Genomic DNA, 24,070 nt, shown 5'->3' on the forward strand with positions numbered 1-24,070 from the left:
ACTTAATCACCCTGACAATACTGGGGGAGCAGTACAGATTTTTAAGCTCGTCATTGTGCAGTTTTCTCCACGCCCCATTGTCTTCTCTCCTAGGCCCAAATATCCTCCTCAACACCCGATTAATCAAAATCTACCTGTAAGTATATAAGCAATGCATTGATTTTACCAAATTGTATAAACACAAAACATAAACATTTAGCCTCCTACTTATTAACAACGACATACAAATTAATGTGAGAAAATTAACATCACATTATTCTGAGTTATCAGAGTAGCAAAAGGTCTTTTTACACGGAAGTCATTAAAAGTTTTAATATTATTCAGACTGACCTAAAGAAGATAGACAACAGGTAAGAAATTCATTTTTGCTGCTAGCTACACAAATATCCATGGACGTCCAAAGTCTACGAAGGCAGAAAAGTTCAGTATTTGCTGGATTCAAACGTATTAGTATTATAGCGCACACATTTTCACATGCAACGTATCTTCAAAACTGATTTAGTTCTTAGATTTGTGGGTAAAATAATTTAAAAATACAACAGTACACTGAAATATGTACAATTAAAATCTTACCAGTTACCAAAAAATGCAAATCAGAGTGAATTATTGTAAAACCAAATAAAACCATTTTGAAACTAATGTTAACATAATTATTATTCTTTATCCCATAAAAAAATCATACAAAGTTTACCTGTACATATCGTATGCAAAATATAATGGGGCTATACACACCTCAAAAGCCTCTTTGGAAATGGTGAAGGTTTAAATTCCACATCATAATGAACGGCAATTTTGTTCTGAAGCGTTGACAAGTCCAGTTCTTCTTCCTTTAGTCCCACAACCTGTCCTATTTGGGATCTTTAATGTCTCAATTCCTTTAGTTACAGCTGCAACATCAGCGTCTCCAGTCTGTTGCCTTACGGTGCCTGCGATTTCATCAATGAACAACAAAATACATTTTAAATTCATAAATATTCTTTATTCAAGAAAATAAGAACTGAGATCATTTCAAACCATTTTGTGACTTATTATTTGATCTGGAAAAGTACAGTTAAGTTAAAAAATTATTTTAAAATTAAATTTCCAACACAAACATTTAATTTCAAAGTTATCGATCAACCGCCTTCCTGAGCACAATATCAGAATTTTCGTAATGAAAATAAAAATTTGCATATGGATACAAAGTAAAATATGCTTCAGGCCACTGACATTTTCTGACTTTGTAATATGAAGTGTCTTGGAGTGTGGGTAAACTCACATTCCAGAGGCAATTGGAAATTGCAAAGGCTTGTCTTATTTTATGTAACAATGCTCTAAGAATTGCATAGCTGTGATGATTGTGAATTGAGCCACAAATTTAACCAACTAGCTTCTATTACATTTTTCAGGACAGTATACACCTTGTATACAGGACAAACAGGCTTCCATCATCACCACTGTCTCACAACAGTGTCATATTACCTGGTATCCATCCATAATCTATTTATATTATATTTGTAATTATTTGTCTCAAATTTATTGCTTAGAATGCACACCTGGATATTCAGAGCCTGAATTATAAATATTTATACAATTTTTAACGCTGAATGCAGTGTCGTCCGTTATCTCGACACACGCATTCAACTACATTATTCTTCTTAACGTCGTGTGAAACACCTTTGGTATTTTATGTATCGCTATTTACCAAGACATGAGACTGTTTTTGTTGTCTCACAAAATTATGTTACACAAATTCTTAAATTCTTACATCCAAATTTTGAGACTGCGATGTTCTGTCTGTTGTGCAGATGGTACTTTGCGTTCTTTGCAAAAACTAGCAATATTCCAAGGGAGACTGCTAATATTTCAAGATAGCAACTCCATCACATGTGAAGAAATAATTTTAGAAGGCGCAAGGCTTGCTTGGTATGTTGGCGGTAGCATAGCTGCTGGTAGGGCCTCCCTAGCCAGATTGGTCGAGGGGGGAGAGGTCAGACTAAGACAGGTACTCAGGTCCTCCAGGTTGGGGGTTGCACTTTAAAAAGGAAGATGATTTTAAACCTCAATCAAAGCCTCGGACAGACGGACCTAACAGAGGATAGGACCAAATGAAAGAGGAGGATTGAGGAGGCCATGGACGGAATATGGACCGGAGAGCCATAGAAGAGGAGCGAGGCTTGCTTAGAAGCAAGAGGTCAGCTCATTGAGACTCCTCTATCACATAAGGTAAGCTGCAGTGCTTAGGGAGGTGATAAATCTACCGTCCTTCTAGTAGAACCTTGAGCACGCATCAAATTGATGAACCATGAACACAAGTCGTGTTAAAGCTCGGTCCGTCTGCTCAGCAGTAGTTTCTTCCCTGTACGTTTTGGTAGAGATTGTTTCGTATGAATATATATTGATTCAATATGAATACAATATTGCATGTAACAGATTCTGTGTATTACCTGGCAATTGAAAATAGTTGAATACTTAGTTGGAAGGCCATTGTATTGTCTTGCTCTGTCTGTGGCAACTGCAGGTACTTAAAAGGAACAATGTTGTCCATTGATGTAACAACGCCTGTCTGGAACATAACAAGAAATATCCAGTTGAAGCACAACCAGTCACAGTCACTCTGTTAATGCTAGCACACGCCCACCAACTAGGTAATTACTTAGACTTCCTGGTTAGAACAAGAATGAGATATAATACTGAAGTGGATATTAAGAAATATGACTAAAAGCAGCTCACACGAGATTTGCTAGACACATGTCGGAGGCCATCTCAAAGGAATACTTACAAATTAAGATACTACACCTCAATCAAAGCCTCGGACAGATGGACCTAACAGAGGACCGAATGGAAGAGGAGAATCGAGGAGGCCACGGACCGAATACAGACCGGAGAGCCAACAAATTTATGGACAAGGTGGAAGATTACTAAAGATAACTATGACATCACCTGAAAAGCAATAATGAAGCTGTTCTTTCGAATGCCAGAAGATGGACGTCGGTAGTCTGTCAGTAAATATCCTCCGTGACATTATCATGGACAGAAACAGAAAGCTATTCCTTATGCTGACAGTGGTTTACAGATGAATTTCAATTTTAAATTAGTTACACACAAATTTATAACACTGCTTAGTGGGCACGCAATACTATTCTGTTGTGCGTGACTAGAACAAGTGTATTTTCATTCAATCTTATGTAAAGGATTCTTACTAAAGCTTAATACCATGACACAAATTTTTACTATATTATTATTATTATTATTATTATTATTCAGTGTTCTGTCTTACGACAGGTCCATTGCTCTGCCCAAAAAGAGCTCTCCAGTTTTCCCTATTCTCAGCTTCTCGTTTTAATTCCTGGAACTTCATCTTCTTTCCTTCTTTCAGATCGTCGGTTAGCTGTATCAGTCTTCTTCCCAGTCCTCGCTTTCCTTCAACTTGGCCTTCGATGATATCACATTACATAACTAAAACTGCCAGTATGCTTCCTATTATATTTGTCTTACTGAACATAAAAACACATCAGAATCTTTCTGATAGAAACATCTTTTTCATTTTAGAGTGGAAAACTGTCTACAGTGAGAACAAAACTTTTGTTTATATTACATGCGCTATCACACCTTCAATTGTGTTCCAAGCAACATCACTACAGGAAAAATTGATAAATAGTTGGTTTCTACTACAGTTTTCATTCCTTTAGTCCCACAACCTGTCCTATTTGGGATCTTTAATGTCTGAATTCCTTTAGTTACAGCTGCAACATCAGCGTCTCCAGTCTGTTGCTTTACAGTGCCTGCAAGTTCATCAATGAACAACATCCTTTAGTTTAGTCCTAATAAGGATCTATGGAATGTAAATAAACTCTACTCCCTAACATACCTGAATAATGCATTTCCTTATCCAAGTCACAAACATTCCAGGTGCTTCATTCTGTCTGGTTCTTCACATCTCCAACTCCACCTAAGCTGGTTCCCCATCACACACACAACTGCTCTTCTGAAACACTAATATTCAGATAACTTGGTCTGCCATCTCTTGGTAATATTACTCCACGATATATGCATAAAAGAGGGGAGATACAGTTCACAAGGCAGTTGCCATTCAGCACATCCTATTCAGTATTAAACCTCGACCCGACACAGTAATACTTCTAGATGTCTTCCGCTAGACACGTCATGTCTCTATCAACTCATCACCGACTAATATTGAACATCAGATGAACCACGCCATATAAAAAACAATACCTTCGTTCTAATATATAAGAGTAATCTGATAATAACATTTTCAATAAACTGCATAACATTGTAAATGATTGTAATTCGAGTTTTAGATTTACCAATCTAATTTATACCTGAGGACGGTTAAATATAACCGAAACATGTCGTAAGAGACGTTCCAATTTGTAAATCGATCATTCGATGCGGAACGTGAAATGATATTTTAAATATTTTATTATCTTATTAAAAATTGTGATTTGACAGAAAATATTAACCTAATTCACAATATGACGCAAATATACTACCTTATTAATACTTTTATTAAATAATGTAACTGTTCATATCAGATCACTACAGTTCATACGCTAACCAAAGATCCTGATTGTATCCTCCAAGTGTGGTTACAAATGCAACAATCAGTGAGGAAAAGGTTAAGCTTGCGACCCTTTCAAGGCACCCTCACAATTCATTCTGACCCGCAATTTCAAAACCACTGGACCAGAGCATGTATTGTTACAGAAACAAAAATTTAGGATTTTGAAACCTAAAGAATGAAGCTTCATACATAATGTGCAATTACATTCAGTAATACTCTTAAACCAGAAAAGAGCTGTACCAATTAATACATCCTCGATGTCAACATTCATCTACAAATAATGCTATAATGGAGGCAGCAGTCATTAATTCATAATCACAATGAGAAAAGACCTGATTGCAATGTACTGTTAAATGCAGCAACACATGGCAACCACATTACGTTTGGTCCCTAAAATCTCGGCTAGCTCTTAAAATTGTATTGAATTTTACCAACACTGACAATAACAAACTGTAATCAAAATCTAACTAACTAACTAACTAGATGGCTTACCGAACCCGAAGGTTCATCACCGAATTAACCAAAGCCTTCCACTGGACCCTGTCCTGGGCCAACAAAATCCATTCTCCTTCAACTCCTATCTCCCATAGATCCTGCCTGAGATTATCCTCCCATCTATGTCTAGGTCTCCCCAGCGGTCTCTTTCCTTCAGGTTTCCCAACCAATACCCGGTGCACACCTTGTCCCATCCATGCGCGCTACATGCCCCGCCCATCTCAATCTTCTCGACTTAATCACCCTGACAATACTGGGGGAGCAGTACAGATTTTTAAGCTCGTCATTGTGCAGTTTTCTCCACGCCCCATTGTCTTCTCTCCTAGGCCCAAATATCCTCCTCAACACCCGATTAATCAAAATCTACCTGTAAGTATATAAGCAATGCATTGATTTTACCAAATTGTATAAACACAAAACATAACATTTAGCCTCCTACTTATTAACAACGACATACAAATTAATGTGAGAAAATTAACATCATATTATTCTGAGTTATCAGAGTAGCAAAAGGTCTTTTTACACGGAAGTCATTAAAAGTTTTAATATTATTCAGACTGACCTAAAGAAGATAGACAACAGGTAAGAAATTCATTTTTGCTGCTAGCTACACAAATATCCATGGACGTCCAAAGTCTACGAAGGCAGAAAAGTTCAGTATTTGCTGGATTCAAACGTATTAGTATTATAGCGCACACATTTTCACATGCAACGTATCTTCAAAACTGATTTAGTTCTTAGATTTGTGGGTAAAATAATTTAAAAATACAACAGTACACTGAAATATGTACAATTAAAATCTTACCAGTTACCAAAAAATGCAAATCAGAGTGAATTATTGTAAAACCAAATAAAACCATTTTGAAACTAATGTTAACATATTTATTATTCTTTATCCCATAAAAAAATCATACAAAGTTTACCTGTACATATCGTATGCAAAATATAATGGGGCTATACACACCTCAAAAGCCTCTTTGGAAATGGTGAAGGTTTAAATTCCACATCATAATGAATGGCAATTTTGTTCTGAAGCGTTGACAAGTCCAGTTTTTCTTCCTTTAGTCCCACAACCTGTCCTATTTGGGATCTTTAATGTCTCAATTCCTTTAGTTACAGCTGCAACATCAGCGTCTCCAGTCCGTTGCCTTACGGTGCCTGCGATTTCATCAATGAACAACAAAATACATTTTAAATTCATAAATATTCTTTATTCAAGAAAATAAGAACTGAGATCATTTCAAACCATTTTGTGACTTATTATTTGATCTGGAAAAGTACAGTTAAGTTAAAAAATTATTTTAAAATTAAATTTCCAACACAAAAATTTAATTTCAAAGTTATCGATCAACCGCCTTCCTGAGCACGATATCAGAATTTTTGTAATGAAAATAAAAATTTGCATATGGACACAAAGTAAAATATACTTCAGGCCACTGACATTTTCTCACTTTGTAATATGAAGTGTCTCGGAGTGTGGGTAAACAATTAATTTTACTCGCATTCCAGAGGCAATTGGAAATTGCAAAGGCTTGTCTTATTTTATGTAACAATGCTCTAATAATTGCATAGCTGTGATGATTGTGAATTGAACCACAAATTTAACCAACTAGCTTCTATTACATTTTTCAGGACAGTACACACCTTGCATACAGGACAAACAGGCTTCCATCATCACCACTGTCTCACAACAGTGTGATATTACCTGGTATCCGTCCATAATCTATTTATATTATATTTGCAATTATTTGTCTCATATTTATTGCTTAGAATGCACACCTGGATATTCAGAGCCTGAATTATAAATATTTACACAATTTTTAAGGCTGAATGCAGTGTCGTCCGTTATCTCAACACACGCATTCAACTACATTATTCTTCTTAACGTCGTGTGAAACACCTTTGGTATTTTATGTATCGCTATTTACCAAGACATGAGACTGTTTTTGTTGTCTCACAAAATTATGTTACACAAATTCTTAAATTCTTACATCCAAATTTTGAGACTGCGATGTTCTGTCTGTTGTGCAGATGGTACTTTGCGTTCTTTGCGAAAACTAGCAATATTCCAAGGGAGACTGCTAATATTTCAAGATAGCAACTCCATCACGTGTGAAGAAATAATTTTAGAAGGCGCAAGGCTTGCTTGGTATGTTGCCGGTAGCATAGCTGCTGGTAGGGCCTCCCTACCCAGATTGGTCGAGGGGGGAGAGGTCAGACTAAGACAGGTACTCAGGTCCTCCAGGTTGGGGGTTGCACTTTAAAAAGGAAGATGATTTTAAACCTCAATCAAAGCCTCGGACAGACGGACCTAACAGAGGATAGGACCAAATGGAAGAGGAGGATTGAGGAGGCCATGGACGGAATATGGACCGGAGAGCCATAGAAGAGGAGCGAGGCTTGCTTAGAAGCAAGAGGTCAGCTCATTGAGACTCCTCTATCAAATAAGGTAAGCTGCAGTGCTTAGGGAGGTGATAAATCTACCGTCCTTCTAGTAGAACCTTGAGCACGCATCAAATTGATGAACCATGAACACAAGTCGTGTTAAAGCTCGGTCCGTCTGCTCAGCAGTAGTTTCTTCCGTGTACGTTTTGGTAGAGATTGTTTCGTATGAATATATATTGATTCAATATGAATACAATATTGCATGTAACAGATTCTGTGTATTACCTGGCAATTGAAAATAGTTGAATACTTAGTTGGAAGGCCATTGTATTGTCTTGCTCTGTCTGTGGCAACTGCAGGTACTTAAAAGGAACAATGTTGTCCATTGATGTAACAACGCCTGTCTGGAACATAACAAGAAATATCCAGTTGAAGCACAACCAGTCACAGTCACTCTGTTAATGCTAGCACACGCCCACCAACTAGGTAATTACTTAGACTTCCTGGTTAGAACAAGAATGAGATATAATACTGAAGTGGATATTAAGAAATATGACTAAAAGCAGCTCACACGAGATTTGCTAGACACATGTCGGAGGCCATCTCAAAGGAATACTTACAAATTAAGATACTACACCTCAATCAAAGCCTCGGACAGATGGACCTAACAGAGGACCGAATGGAAGAGGAGAATCGAGGAGGCCACGGACCGAATACAGACCGGAGAGCCAACAAATTTATGGACAAGGTGGAAGATTACTAAAGATAACTATGACATCACCTGAAAAGCAATAATGAAGCTGTTCTTTCGAATGCCAGAAGATGGACGTCGGTAGTCTGTCAGTAAATATCCTCCGTGACATTATCATGGACAGAAACAGAAAGCTATTCCTTATGCTGACAGTGGTTTACAGATGAATTTCAATTTTAAATTAGTTACACACAAATTTATAACACTGCTTAGTGGGCACGCAATACTATTCTGTTGTGCGTGACTAGAACAAGTGTATTTTCATTCAATCTTATGTAAAGGATTCTTACTAAAGCTTAATACCATGACACAAATTTTTACTATATTATTATTATTATTATTATTATTATTCAGTGTTCTGTCTTACGACAGGTCCATTGCTCTGCCCAAAAAGAGCTCTCCAGTTTTCCCTATTCTCAGCTTCTCGTTTTAATTCCTGGAACTTCATCTTCTTTCCTTCTTTCAGATCGTCGGTTAGCTGTATCAGTCTTCTTCCCAGTCCTCGCTTTCCTTCAACTTGGCCTTCGATGATATCACATTACATAACTAAAACTGCCAGTATGCTTCCTATTATATTTGTCTTACTGAACATAAAAACACATCAGAATCTTTCTGATAGAAACATCTTTTTCATTTTAGAGTGGAAAACTGTCTACAGTGAGAACAAAACTTTTGTTTATATTACATGCGCTATCACACCTTCAATTGTGTTCCAAGCAACATCACTACAGGAAAAATTGATAAATAGTTGGTTTCTACTACAGTTTTCATTCCTTTAGTCCCACAACCTGTCCTATTTGGGATCTTTAATGTCTGAATTCCTTTAGTTACAGCTGCAACATCAGCGTCTCCAGTCTGTTGCTTTACAGTGCCTGCAAGTTCATCAATGAACAACATCCTTTAGTTTAGTCCTAATAAGGATCTATGGAATGTAAATAAACTCTACTCCCTAACATACCTGAATAATGCATTTCCTTATCCAAGTCACAAACATTCCAGGTGCTTCATTCTGTCTGGTTCTTCACATCTCCAACTCCACCTAAGCTGGTTCCCCATCACACACACAACTGCTCTTCTGAAACACTAATATTCAGATAACTTGGTCTGCCATCTCTTGGTAATATTACTCCACGATATATGCATAAAAGAGGGGAGATACAGTTCACAAGGCAGTTGCCATTCAGCACATCCTATTCAGTATTAAACCTCGACCCGACACAGTAATACTTCTAGATGTCTTCCGCTAGACACGTCATGTCTCTATCAACTCATCACCGACTAATATTGAACATCAGATGAACCACGCCATATAAAAAACAATACCTTCGTTCTAATATATAAGAGTAATCTGATAATAACATTTTCAATAAACTGCATAACATTGTAAATGATTGTAATTCGAGTTTTAGATTTACCAATCTAATTTATACCTGAGGACGGTTAAATATAACCGAAACATGTCGTAAGAGACGTTCCAATTTGTAAATCGATCATTCGATGCGGAACGTGAAATGATATTTTAAATATTTTATTATCTTATTAAAAATTGTGATTTGACAGAAAATATTAACCTAATTCACAATATGACGCAAATATACTACCTTATTAATACTTTTATTAAATAATGTAACTGTTCATATCAGATCACTACAGTTCATACGCTAACCAAAGATCCTGATTGTATCCTCCAAGTGTGGTTACAAATGCAACAATCAGTGAGGAAAAGGTTAAGCTTGCGACCCTTTCAAGGCACCCTCACAATTCATTCTGACCCGCAATTTCAAAACCACTGGACCAGAGCATGTATTGTTACAGAAACAAAAATTTAGGATTTTGAAACCTAAAGAATGAAGCTTCATACATAATGTGCAATTACATTCAGTAATACTCTTAAACCAGAAAAGAGCTGTACCAATTAATACATCCTCGATGTCAACATTCATCTACAAATAATGCTATAATGGAGGCAGCAGTCATTAATTCATAATCACAATGAGAAAAGACCTGATTGCAATGTACTGTTAAATGCAGCAACACATGGCAACCACATTACGTTTGGTCCCTAAAATCTCGGCTAGCTCTTAAAATTGTATTGAATTTTACCAACACTGACAATAACAAACTGTAATCAAAATCTAACTAACTAACTAACTAGATGGCTTACCGAACCCGAAGGTTCATCACCGAATTAACCAAAGCCTTCCACTGGACCCTGTCCTGGGCCAACAAAATCCATTCTCCTTCAACTCCTATCTCCCATAGATCCTGCCTGAGATTATCCTCCCATCTATGTCTAGGTCTCCCCAGCGGTCTCTTTCCTTCAGGTTTCCCAACCAATACCCGGTGCACACCTTGTCCCATCCATGCGCGCTACATGCCCCGCCCATCTCAATCTTCTCGACTTAATCACCCTGACAATACTGGGGGAGCAGTACAGATTTTTAAGCTCGTCATTGTGCAGTTTTCTCCACGCCCCATTGTCTTCTCTCCTAGGCCCAAATATCCTCCTCAACACCCGATTAATCAAAATCTACCTGTAAGTATATAAGCAATGCATTGATTTTACCAAATTGTATAAACACAAAACATAACATTTAGCCTCCTACTTATTAACAACGACATACAAATTAATGTGAGAAAATTAACATCATATTATTCTGAGTTATCAGAGTAGCAAAAGGTCTTTTTACACGGAAGTCATTAAAAGTTTTAATATTATTCAGACTGACCTAAAGAAGATAGACAACAGGTAAGAAATTCATTTTTGCTGCTAGCTACACAAATATCCATGGACGTCCAAAGTCTACGAAGGCAGAAAAGTTCAGTATTTGCTGGATTCAAACGTATTAGTATTATAGCGCACACATTTTCACATGCAACGTATCTTCAAAACTGATTTAGTTCTTAGATTTGTGGGTAAAATAATTTAAAAATACAACAGTACACTGAAATATGTACAATTAAAATCTTACCAGTTACCAAAAAATGCAAATCAGAGTGAATTATTGTAAAACCAAATAAAACCATTTTGAAACTAATGTTAACATATTTATTATTCTTTATCCCATAAAAAAATCATACAAAGTTTACCTGTACATATCGTATGCAAAATATAATGGGGCTATACACACCTCAAAAGCCTCTTTGGAAATAGTGAAGGTTTAAATTCCACATCATAATAAATGGCAATTTTGTTCTGAAGCGTTGACAAGTCCAGTTTTTCTTCCTTTAGTCCCACAACCTGTCCTATTTGGGATCTTTAATGTCTCAATTCCTTTAGTTACAGCTGCAACATCAGCGTCTCCAGTCCGTTGCCTTACGGTGCCTGCGATTTCATCAATGAACAACAAAATACATTTTAAATTCATAAATATTCTTTATTCAAGAAAATAAGAACTGAGATCATTTCAAACCATTTTGTGACTTATTATTTGATCTGGAAAAGTACAGTTAAGTTAAAAAATTATTTTAAAATTAAATTTCCAACACAAAAATTTAATTTCAAAGTTATCGATCAACCGCCTTCCTGAGCACGATATCAGAATTTTTGTAATGAAAATAAAAATTTGCATATGGACACAAAGTAAAATATACTTCAGGCCACTGACATTTTCTCACTTTGTAATATGAAGTGTCTCGGAGTGTGGGTAAACAATTAATTTTACTCACATTCCAGAGGCAATTGAAAATTGCAAAGGCTTGTCTTATTTTATGTAACAATGCTCTAAGAATTGCATAGCTGTGATGATTGTGAATTGAGCCACAAATTTAACCAACTAGCTTCTATTACATTTTTCAGGACAGTATACACCTTGTATACAGGACAAACAGGCTTCCATCATCACCACTGTCTCACAACAGTGTCATATTAACTGGTATCCGTCCATAATCTATTTATATTATATTTGCAATTATTTGTCTCAAATTTATTGCTTAGAATGCACACCTGGATATTCAGAGCCTGAATTATAAATATTTATACAATTATTAACGCTGAATGCAGTGTCGTCCGTTATCTCGACACACACATTCAACTACATTATTCTTCTTAACGTCGTGTGAAACACCTTTGGTATTTTATGTATCGCTATTTACCAAGACATGAGACTGTTTTTGTTGTCTCACAAAATTATGTTACAAAAATTCTTAAATTCTTACATTCAAATTTTGAGACTGCGATGTTCTGTCTGTTGTGCAGATGGTACTTTGCGTTCTTTGCGAAAACTAGCAATATTCCAAGGGAGACTGCTAATATTTCAAGATAGCAACTCCATCACGTGTGAAGAAATAATTTTAGAAGGCGCAAGGCTTGCTTGGTATGTTGGCGGTAGCATAGCTGCTGGTAGGGCCTCCCTAGCCAGATTGGTCGAGGGGGGAGAGGTCAGACTAAGACAGGTACTCAGGTCCTCCAGGTTGGGGGTTGCACTTTAAAAAGGAAGATGATGTTAAACCTCAATCAAAGCCTCGGACAGACAGACCTAACAGAGGATAGGACCAAATGGAAGAGGAGGATTGAGGAGGCCATGGACGGAATATGGACCGGAGAGCCATAGAAGAGGAGCGAGGCTTGCTTAGAAGCAAGAGGACAGCTCATTGAGACTCCTCTATCACATAAGGTAAGCTGCAGTGCTTAGGGAGGTGATAAATCTACCGTCCTTCTAGTAGAACCTTGAGCACGCATCAAATTGATGAACCATGAACACAAGTCGTGTTAAAGCTCGGTCCGTATGCTCAGCAGTAGTTTCTTCCCTGTACGTTTTGGTAGAGATTGTTTCGTATGAATATATACTGATTCAATATGAATACAATATTGCATGTAACAGATTCTGTGTATTACCTGGCAATTGAAAATAGTTGAATACTTAGTTGGAAGGCCATTGTATTGTCTTGCTCTGTCTGTGGCAACTGCAGGTACTTAAAAGGAACAATGTTGTCCATTGATGTAACAACGCCTGTCTGGAACATAACAAGAAATATCCAGTTGAAGCACAACCAGTCACAGTCACTCTGTTAATGCTAGCACACGCCCACCAACTAGGTAATTACTTAGACTTCCTGGTTAGAACAAGAATGAGATATAATACTGAAGTGGATATTAAGAAATATGACTAAAAGCAGCTCACACGAGATTTGCTAGACACATGTCGGAGGCCATCTCAAAGGAATACTTACAAATTAAGATACTACACCTCAATCAAAGCCTCGGACAGATGGACCTAACAGAGGACCGAATGGAAGAGGAGAATCGAGGAGGCCACGGACCGAATACAGACCGGAGAGCCAACAAATTTATGGACAAGGTGGAAGATTACTAAAGATAACTATGACATCACCTGAAAAGCAATAATGAAGCTGTTCTTTCGAATGCCAGAAGATGGACGTCGGTAGTCTGTCAGTAAATATCCTCCGTGACATTATCATGGACAGAAACAGAAAGCTATTCCTTATGCTGACAGTGGTTTACTAATGAATTTCAATTTTAAATTAGTTACACACAAATTTATAACACTGCTTAGTGGGCACGCAATACTATTCTGTTGTGCGTGACTAGAACAAGTGTATTTTCATTCAATCTTATGTAAAGGATTCTTACTAAAGCTTAATACCATGACACAAATTTTTACTATATTATTATTATTATTATTATTATTATTCAGTGTTCTGTCTTACGACAGGTCCATTGCTCTGCCCAAAAAGAGCTCTCCAGTTTTCCCTATTCTCAGCTTCTCGTTTTAATTCCTGGAACTTCATCTTCTTTCCTTCTTTCAGATCGTCGGTTAGCTGTATCAGTCTTCTTCCCAGTCCTCGCTTTCCTTCAACTTGGCCTTCGATGATATCACATTACATAACTAAAACTGCCAGTATGCTTCCTATTATATTTGTCTTACTGAACATAAAAACACATCAGAATCTTTCTGATAGAAACATCTTTTTCATTTTAGAGTGGAAAACTGTCTACAGTGAGAACAAAACTTTTGTTTATATTACATGCGCTATCACACCTTCAATTGTGTTCCAAGCAACATCACTACAGGAAAAATTGATAAATAGTTGGTTTCTACTACAGTTTTCATTCCTTTAGTCCCACAACCTGTCCTATTTGGGATCTTTAATGTCTCAATTCCTTTAGTTACAGCTGCAACATCAGCGTCTCCAGTCTGTTGCTTTACAGTGCCTGCAAGTTCATCAATGAACAACATCCTTTAGTTTAGTCCTAATAAGGATCTATGGAATGTAAATAAACTCTACTCTCTAACATACCTGAATATTGCATTTCCTTATCCAAGTCACAAACATTCCAGGTGCTTCATTCTGTCTGGTTCTTCACATCTCCAACTCCACCTAAGCTGGTTCCCCATCACACACACAACTGCTCTTCTGAAACACTAATATTCAGATAACTTGGTCTGCCATCTCTTGGTAATATTACTCCACGATATATGCATAAAAGAGGGGAGATACAGTTCACAAGGCAGTTGCCATTCAGCACATCCTATTCAGTATTAAACCTCGACCCGACACAGTAATACTTCTAGATGTCTTCCGCTAGACACGTCATGTCTCTATCAACTCATCACCGACTAATATTGAACATCAGATGAACCACGCCATATAAAAAACAATACCTTCGTTCTAATATATAAGAGTAATCTGATAATAACATTTTCAATAAACTGCATAACATTGTAAATGATTGTAATTCGAGTTTTAGATTTACCAATCTAATTTATACCTGAGGACGGTTAAATATAACCGAAACATGTCGTAAGAGACGTTCCAATTTGTAAATCGATCATTCGATGCGGAACGTGAAATGATATTTTAAATATTTTATATTTTATTATCTTATTAAAATTGTGATTTGACAGAAAATATTAACCTAATTCACAATATGACGCAAATATACTACCTTATTAATAGTTTTATTAAATAATGGAACTGTTCTTATCAGATCACTACAGTTCATACGCTAACCAAAGATCCTGATTGTATCCTCCAAGTGTGGTTACAAATGCAACAATCAGTGAGGAAAAGGTTAAGCTTGCGACCCTTTCAAGGCACCCTCACAATTCATTCTGACCCGCAATTTCAAAACCACTGGACCAGAGCATGTATTGTTACAGAAACAAAAATTTAGGATTTTGAAACCTAAAGAATGAAGCTTCATACATAATGTGCAATTACATTCAGTAATACTCTTAAACCAGAGAAGAGCTGTACCAATTAATACATCCTCGATGTCAACATTCATCTACAAATAATGCTATAATGGAGGCAGCAGTCATTAATTCATAATCACAATGAGAAAAGACCTGATTGCAATGTACTGTTAAATGCAGCAACACATGGCAACCACATTACGTTTGGTCCCTAAAATCTCGGCTAGCTCTTAAAATTGTATTGAATTTTACCAACACTGACAATAACAAACTGTAATCAAAATCTAACTAACTAACTAACTAGATGGCTTACCGAACCCGAAGGTTCATCACCGAATTAACCAAAGCCTTCCACTGGACCCTGTCCTGGGCCAACAAAATCCATTCTCCTTCAACTCCTATCTCCCATAGATCCTGCCTGAGATTATCCTCCCATCTATGTCTAGGTCTCCCCAGCGGTCTCTTTCCTTCAGGTTTCCCAACCAATACCCGGTGCACACCTTGTCCCATCCATGCGCGCTACATGCCCCGCCCATCTCAATCTTCTCGACTTAATCACCCTGACAATACTGGGGGAGCAGTACAGATTTTTAAGCTCGTCATTGTGCAGTTTTCTCCACGCCCCATTGTCTTCTCTCCTAGGCCCAAATATCCTCCTCAACACCCGATTAATCAAAATCTACCTGTAAGTATATAAGCAATGCATTGATTTTACCAAATTGTATAAACACAAAACATAAACATTTAGCCTCCTACTTATTAACAACGACATACAAATTAATGTGAGAAAATTAACATCACATTATTCTGAGTTATCAGAGTAGCAAAAGGTCTTTTTACACGGAAGTCATTAAAAGTTTTAATATTATTCAGACTGACCTAAAGAAGATAGACAACAGGTAAGAAATTCATTTTTGCTGCTAGCTACACAAATATCCATGGACGTCCAAAGTCTACGAAGGCAGAAAAGTTCAGTATTTGCTGGATTCAAACGTATTAGTATTATAGCGCACACATTTTCACATGCAACGTATCTTCAAAACTGATTTAGTTCTTAGATTTGTGGGTAAAATAATTTAAAAATACAACAGTACACTGAAATATGTACAATTAAAATCTTACCAGTTACCAAAAAATGCAAATCAGAGTGAATTATTGTAAAACCAAATAAAACCATTTTGAAACTAATGTTAACATAATTATTATTCTTTATCCCATAAAAAAATCATACAAAGTTTACCTGTACATATCGTATGCAAAATATAATGGGGCTATACACACCTCAAAAGCCTCTTTGGAAATGGTGAAGGTTTAAATTCCACATCATAATGAATGGCAATTTTGTTCCGAAGCGTTGACAAGTCCAGTTTTTCTTCCTTTAGTCCCACAACCTGTCCTATTTGGGATCTTTAATGTCTCAATTCCTTTAGTTACAGCTGCAACATCAGCATCTCCAGTCTGTTGCTTTACAGTGCCTGCAAGTTCATCAATTAACAACATCCTTTAGTTTAGTCCTAATAAGGATCTATGGAATGTAAATAAACTCTACTCTCTAACATACCTGAATATTGCATTTCCTTATCCAAGTCACAAACATTCCAGGTGCTTCATTCTGTCTGGTTCTTCACATCTCCAACTCCACCTAAGCTGGTTCCCCATCACACACACAACTGCTCTTCTGAAACACTAATATTCAGATAACTTTGTCTGCCATCTCTTGGTAATATTACTCCACGATATATGCATAAAAGAGGGGAGATACAGTTCACAAGGCAGTTGCCATTAAGCACATCCTCTTCAGTATTAATCCTCTGATCTCAAACTCCTCTTTGATACAGACAAGGCATTCACACCAAAATTATAACTGTACACATCCTCGGAGAGCAACTAGACGCACGAGGGACTGAGGTCTTCCTAATGGCCTTATGAGGCATCTTATGAACACCAGATACCTTGTCACTAAGAATCCCAGTAAGAATGAAGTGTGCCACATCACCATTATTGCATCCTGTCACTCTACCTACTTACTTTTACTTTGTTCATTGCAGCAAGTTCTTACACAACTACAAATTATCAGCTACAGCATTTCCACAAGCAAGTCACAGACGTAATTTTTCCTATAGAGGCACTCTACATCATTATCAATTGGCCAACTAAGCCGACCTTCAACGCAATCGAATTAGTTCTTACTTTACGTCCTCCACACAAGGGAAAGATGACACACATAAATTCATCACACGCTCAAATAACATAACATTAACTTGCACGCTCTCGCAATATATGACAGAAGAAATGCAGTGGACAGAAGATATACACAATACTTACGCCATTATCTCGTACGCAGGGATGGCAACATCTGAAAAGCAGCGAACAAATCCCGGGATCGCGGGAGAATGAGGGATATTCGATGATCATTCTTTGCGTACTGTAACAGACTCTGCTGCCATCTACCGATCACGGGTCTGAAGTAGATCTACGTCGAAGCACACTCCATTGCACTGTTGTTTGAAATGCTACCTGAAATACCACTCCACAAATTGTAAAGCCATCAGCAGCAACGGGATTGCTGAATATTTTATTCGTGACGGTTTCTGCTCTAGTCTCTGCTGAAAATAATCAAATAAATAAAATTAAAAGACCATTATAGTTCTTACAGGATTTACCATTTAATTGTTTGGAATTAAATGCGGTATTTATATAACACTAAGCCAAAATGAGTGTTCAGTTTCACGGTGTTTTTTTTTGAGTTATGTGCACTTTTACGTACTGGACACATCTGGATGGAACTAAAACTCTACTCAGTAACTGTGGAGAAGAAGTCTTCTCAAAAAGTCATCAGTTATTTTACTGATGTAGAAAATTAACCTTTCCCTTGCTAACAAACTCCTTACATCAGCAACTGGTAATTTAGTAAGTAGACTTAGGACATATGACAGTTTTTTTTAGAAATTCAGTAACCATTTCTAATATTCTCAAGTTAACTGCAGTTCCTGATTCTGAGTGGTTGTATTACGTAGATGAAGGCTGTATTTCCAAAGAAAAAGGATCAACATTAAGATGAATGAAATGATGCAGATCAAATTAACCTATAAAAAAACTAGTACAGTTATGTGCAACACGAGCCCAGCAAAAATCTCAATGCAACCCACCAGCTACAATAAAACATCACACACAATACATTTATAATATTTACAAATTATTCAAATTAATTAAAATCACGCTTTAATAGAAAACTTGGGTAAGACAAGAAATGGAACGAAATCACAATCACAAAACTGTTATTCCTTTACATATAGCATATTCACTACATAAATTTAGGAATGCATCAGTTAGGCTCGGACAACACCTCTGGTAGCGCACGCAATCTTTTTCGATATAGTAACAGGGGATTTAAACGTCAATAATTTGAGGCTGCCAGTCAGAGTTGAGCTACGCAGTTCATGGTTTAACAATATACTACTGCAAAAGCCATGATGTGTGTCTGACAAAGGTTAACGACGAGTTTCTTAAAATCAGAGCTTATGAAAATATTGTGAGTTTTCAGGACACCTATAACAGAAGTGGCATTTTTTTTCAAAGTTTTATTAAACTGAATCTAAGGACTTAAATATATTAATTCAAGGCCTTGAATAAAGAAACGCCTAAATGAACCAAACTCTGCAAATATCAAAATTTGATATGGCTGTCTTCTGAGTTGAGTAGAAACTGACAGAAGGGCTTAGAGCCTCCTTCAACAGGGCTTTTGTTATGGAGGCAGTAAACTCTTCTGATATTTTGATCAATATCTACCACACAATATCCCAGAAGACAGCCATCACCATAAGAACCTTAAATGAAACCCAATGCCAAAACTGACTGACAAAATATGATGCAGGCGTACCATGAACTGATCCTACATAAATTATTGTTCCCAATAGTAACTCTCTATATACCTTTCATATTATCTGTCTCCGTATGACATATACTCAAGAGGAAGCTAACTCAATTCTTCAATAAGTAACAGAACATACTCATGCATCCATGCATGAGTATGTGTTTGTACGCATCAACTTACCTGTATCTCTTCTAATGGGCTTTAATCGGAGACATTTGGATGCTGCTTTTGTGTTTAGTTTGATGTGGGCGATGCGGACACTGGAACTGAGAATATGCCTCACCATGTTCTTCTCGTATCGGTAACTCTCGCCACGTCATACGCCGAAATGCCTCGTCTGCCATGATATATCACCTCCTGACCATCAGCAGCCCTGAGGTACTCTCTGTCAGAATTCTGATTACTACAACTGCTGAAGTTTGCTTTCTTTCAATTCTGTAACACACAATGGAATAGTTCTGTCAGCAAAATGTTCTATTTTTGTATTCCGATAAGTGGTGAAACTTCCGTCGTCTGTTCGCACGATAAAATAACTCTTAAGAATGAAAAAAAATTAGTGAGAAAGCCAGATAAAGCAAATCTTCACCCACATTTCGTCCGTAGTTCATACGTCTCATACTATTAGCCTTCCAGCAGACGTTCTGTAATTCTTGGGAAGTAAAAATCTCCTCTTCAATATATCTACAAGAAATATATATCTCACTTCAATACTATGATTAAATTTACTTTAAGGAAATAATTTGTTAACACCGAAATTAAAGTATTATTAGAAAACTCATCTGGTGTATTGGGAGTACACCTAAAGCACACTAGTGAAAATGTATTCCAGTCTGGAGAGGAAGGCAGTAAGTTCTTCAGAAAAACTGCAAGTTCCTTGCAAAATGGTGTTTCAGTACACATAACAAATACAATTATGTAAACTTATTTCATTCCTCTTAATCATTCTGCCAATTCTCACTAAACATTGTCAATATAATCTTCACAACTGACAAAGAATCATTAAATAAACAAAAAAAATATTAAATAACTTAGTGAAGGAAGCCACTGAGAACAGAGAAAACTGAAGGCATTTCCATATTTTCTCACTTACTTAAAACACTGTCAGAATCTCAGACTATAACACCAAATGATAAAATTATTAATGAACAAAGAATTTGACGAGACGTCCATGGAAGCGATCATGGCGTAACTGAAGGTACATATTTTTTAAAAAAAAAATCTTGTATCCAACATAAAAATAAACCATTTGTGAACGTTATCCTTTTTGTAATACGACCAGACGTCTACAACATAATACACTACATTAACTCTTATAACCATCAATATGCGTAAGAAAACAGCATTCTACTTGACAGAAATAATAACTATATATAACAAAAGGCTTCCAGTGATAATGTGTGAGGGTGTCTCGGAGTCGAAGCTTCTGAACCACCAAAGTTATTTCTGTCTCATCGGATAACTAAAGGAGCGCAAATGACTGGTCAGTGATTTCTTTCACAATGGGATAGTTGCCTTCGTGTTACGGTGAGACACGATTAAACATCTGCGATGACTACGTAACATATACCAAAGTCTTCTTACGCATATTTCTATAACCTGGTAATCACAGCGTCTCGATGGATTTATGGATGAGTAACTGGAAAATAAAATTATTTCGTGTAAGAATAATGAGAATTTCTTTCAAAGGTACAACATTTGTAACACACAAGTTTAATACCATCGATAATCTTTGTAAATGATAAGATGACGGTCCACGTACAATTAAGTTTATACAATGTATTCTCCCATTTTCCTACCAGTGTGACAGATTCTGTAAGCCTCCTATATGACTAATGCTTAAAAATTACTTTTCTGTTATTTATTATTTAATTTTAAAAAAATATGTGTGTGTTTCGTTTAATAAATTACACTATCACACAATATATTTTTTGGTGTGCGATGTTCTGTTTCATAAATCATAAAGGTCTCTTGTGATCGTTATGAAATTTTAAAAAAGCATCTCAGTTGTTTTTTTTAAAAAATATGCAGCTTGGCAATAAGAGAGTTTAAAATATGACGAATCAAAAACATTTATAACAGGAACACACTGTCATCAGAACAATACAAGCATACATCACAAAAAAACAGAAATATATATCTTCACATGATTTAAATTTACATTCAAAATATACTAAGTCTTGGTTGTTGCACACAATTATGAATTTAATTTGCTATGTTTTGTAGTAGTTAAATGATTTCTATGTTTAAACCGCAGGGCGGCAGCCTGGACACTGAAACAGAGGTTCCTTTCCACATTCCAGTCTTACGTGTCTCAAAAGACTTCGCCTGTATTTGTAAATATTTCCACATGCTGTACACTGGAAATTGATGGAACCACCTGGCTCCTGATTTGATCCAGACAGTCATTTGTCGTTTTTTTTCATTTCCAGAGAGAATAAGTGACTCAGCTCATCAGCCAATGGCATCTTTCAGTTTGGAAACCAAAGGTTACCAACAACAATATATTTTAACAGTAAACTCCCATATCAAATCTAAATAGAGTTAACTCCTGTACAAAACACTGAACTAAATTGAAGTTTGAAGGCTTTCACCTTGTTAAGGCTTGTGTTTATCATTTCTGGGGAAACTGGAAGTCTCCATCTCTCCTCATATTTTAGGGTTATGTATTATAAATTGACATTAGAAATTATAATTATGGAATTAAAAGTCTGTATATTTTTTTTTTTTTTTAAAATTCTGAAATGTGTCAATCAAGAGTTTATGTAAACTGACACCAGAAGAAAGATTACTGTCAAAAACAAAATTCTAGACTAAAATGTGTCAACTCATAACATGAAATATAGGCCAGGTAATACTTCATAAGTCCTTGCACACTTTTAAATTACAATAACTTTTAACAGAAGATGAGGGCACAATTAACACAGTTTATTCTGTCTCCCCAAATAGTTTCAGAGTTCTAAAATAAAGACATTTTATTTATTACAATATCTGATCTTTTGAAAACCACTTCCTTCAAATCTCTCTTATTTAAATCCCATATATAATGGATACAAAAATTGCAAGCCAAGTGATTAGCAATCGTGCTTCAAATTTGGGAGGTCCAAGGTCCAGATCTTGGTCTGAGACTGGTTATCCTAACTGAGACTTGCATACCTCATCCATCTGTCCAATTCATTATTCATTAGTACTGAATTGTCATTAAAGCCTTGAAATATTCTACTTTCAACATAAAATTATGGCACTGTAACTTTAAATGAGTGGCCCCTTGCATGACCAAACAATGTACTTGTAATAGCGACTCAAATAAACCCACAATGAAAATTCTATCTCTATATTGAAGTCACACAGCTTCTGCTACAGACTTAGCATATAAATACCCTGAGGCAGTAACGAAATATTAAATTCTTATGCTACAGAACAAATTTAAATAATTTAAAGGAAGAGAACTTACCTTCCCCCTTGACTTCATTCGTCGTCTTTGATTTGGATACATTTTCTGGGACAATCCCAGACTCTTCGGTTGATTTTATCTCTGGAGTTGCAATAACTTTCACAACTGGAACAGCTTTCTCCTCTGGGCTTCTTGTAAAATTAAGGACGACAAATTTATTTGTAGTATTCACAGTTTACAATTCTAAATGAGTCAGTAGGGAATTCAGTCACAAGGTAGCAAATAAATAACTTGATTTATTTAGAATAAAACCCAACAGAAAGACAGTTCACTTAAGGCAGAATTTGGTCATAAAAGCTTCGAAGTAAGGTTTCATAACACTGGAAATTGTCATAATAACTTTAAGGGGAAGGTAACAAACCACAACTAGCATAACTTAAGTTGAAAAGGTGAAAGCTTTTCCTTCACCTCTGTTCCTGACCTATGCAATGTTCATGTCTCCAGTACAACCTACAATAACCAATACGTTCTGTGTTTTAAATTCAAACTATAATACAATAAATTTCATTGTAATATTATAAGACATATTTTGTCAACACATGCAAACTTAATGTAGTACTGCCAATTCTGTTACAAAAAATTCCAGTTCCAGGACGGATTTCGTGTACCTCACACAAGATGTAATTCATCCTGTACATACGTATTAAATACTATAAGTAACTATATATTATACAATGATATGTATAATCATTTTAGAATTAACACTTAAAACATCAATGTTTATTTCGTACGTAAGGTCACCATCCACTGTGACCAACGTGGTAAACGAAGGCATGTATACTTTAGGGATAATGTCTCACTAAGTGAAATATCGCAAGACAACATATTAAGTTATATGAATTTCAGATATTCCACTTTGCCTATAACTGCTAGAAAATGTTTAGTTTGTGAGAGAGTTGCATTGAAACATTAGTTAAAATAAAAGGAACTTCCATGCTTGAATGTTGGTAATGAAAGTAAATCGACAATCTGACCGTATAATAAAGCGTGTTATTAAGACATATGTTTTCACATTATGAAAAACATACATGTTATAGAACTTAAATTCTATCAGTGTGATATTGAGAATAGTTGCCGAATTAAGGAACAATAGTTTCAAATTTCACTACGATATTAGTTCCGTTCAAAATGGCTGCCTGTCTTTATTGATTAGAATAATGTCGTCGTAAAGTGATTCATATTATTTAGTACCTTACATTTGAAGAATGTTATTGTTATTCTTTTAGGTAACGATGCAAAGGACTTTTAAACCAAAGAAATGTTTATTGTGAGGGCTCTAGAGACGATACTCAGCGACCAAGATATAAAGTGGTAGCACCACTCCCGGTTGAAACGTGCTTGGTAAGTTGCTCGTTCTGTTTCGAATTATATTAACAAAATTTATTTAAAA

General features: G+C 36.2%; 2 long non-coding RNA genes across 2 annotated transcripts; one reads left to right on the forward strand and one right to left on the reverse strand.

Annotated features, from left to right (window-relative positions):
• Positions 1 to 40: 40 nt before the first annotated feature.
• Positions 41 to 23,280, reverse strand: LOC110838894 (uncharacterized). The gene is made up of 13 exons (XR_015538428.1): positions 22,681 to 23,280; positions 17,681 to 20,865; positions 16,637 to 17,041; positions 14,457 to 14,581; positions 13,033 to 13,151; positions 11,327 to 11,520; positions 9,154 to 9,278; positions 7,730 to 7,848; positions 6,024 to 6,217; positions 3,851 to 3,975; positions 2,427 to 2,545; positions 733 to 926; positions 41 to 134 (listed from the first exon to the last, which is right to left on the reverse strand). It is a non-coding gene; the product is annotated as an uncharacterized LOC110838894 (long non-coding RNA).
• Positions 18,124 to 22,214, forward strand: LOC147871701 (uncharacterized). Its single transcript, XR_015538429.1, has 3 exons — positions 18,124 to 18,265; positions 19,468 to 19,607; positions 21,659 to 22,214. It is a non-coding gene; the product is annotated as an uncharacterized LOC147871701 (long non-coding RNA).
• Positions 23,281 to 24,070: the final 790 nt, after the last annotated feature.

Source organism: Zootermopsis nevadensis, unplaced genomic scaffold (assembly GCF_977971745.1).
Source record: "Zootermopsis nevadensis isolate Lab colony 2312 unplaced genomic scaffold, Znev_1.0 Znev_ptg000044l, whole genome shotgun sequence".
In the NCBI taxonomy this organism is placed as follows: domain Eukaryota; kingdom Metazoa; phylum Arthropoda; class Insecta; order Blattodea; family Termopsidae; genus Zootermopsis; species Zootermopsis nevadensis.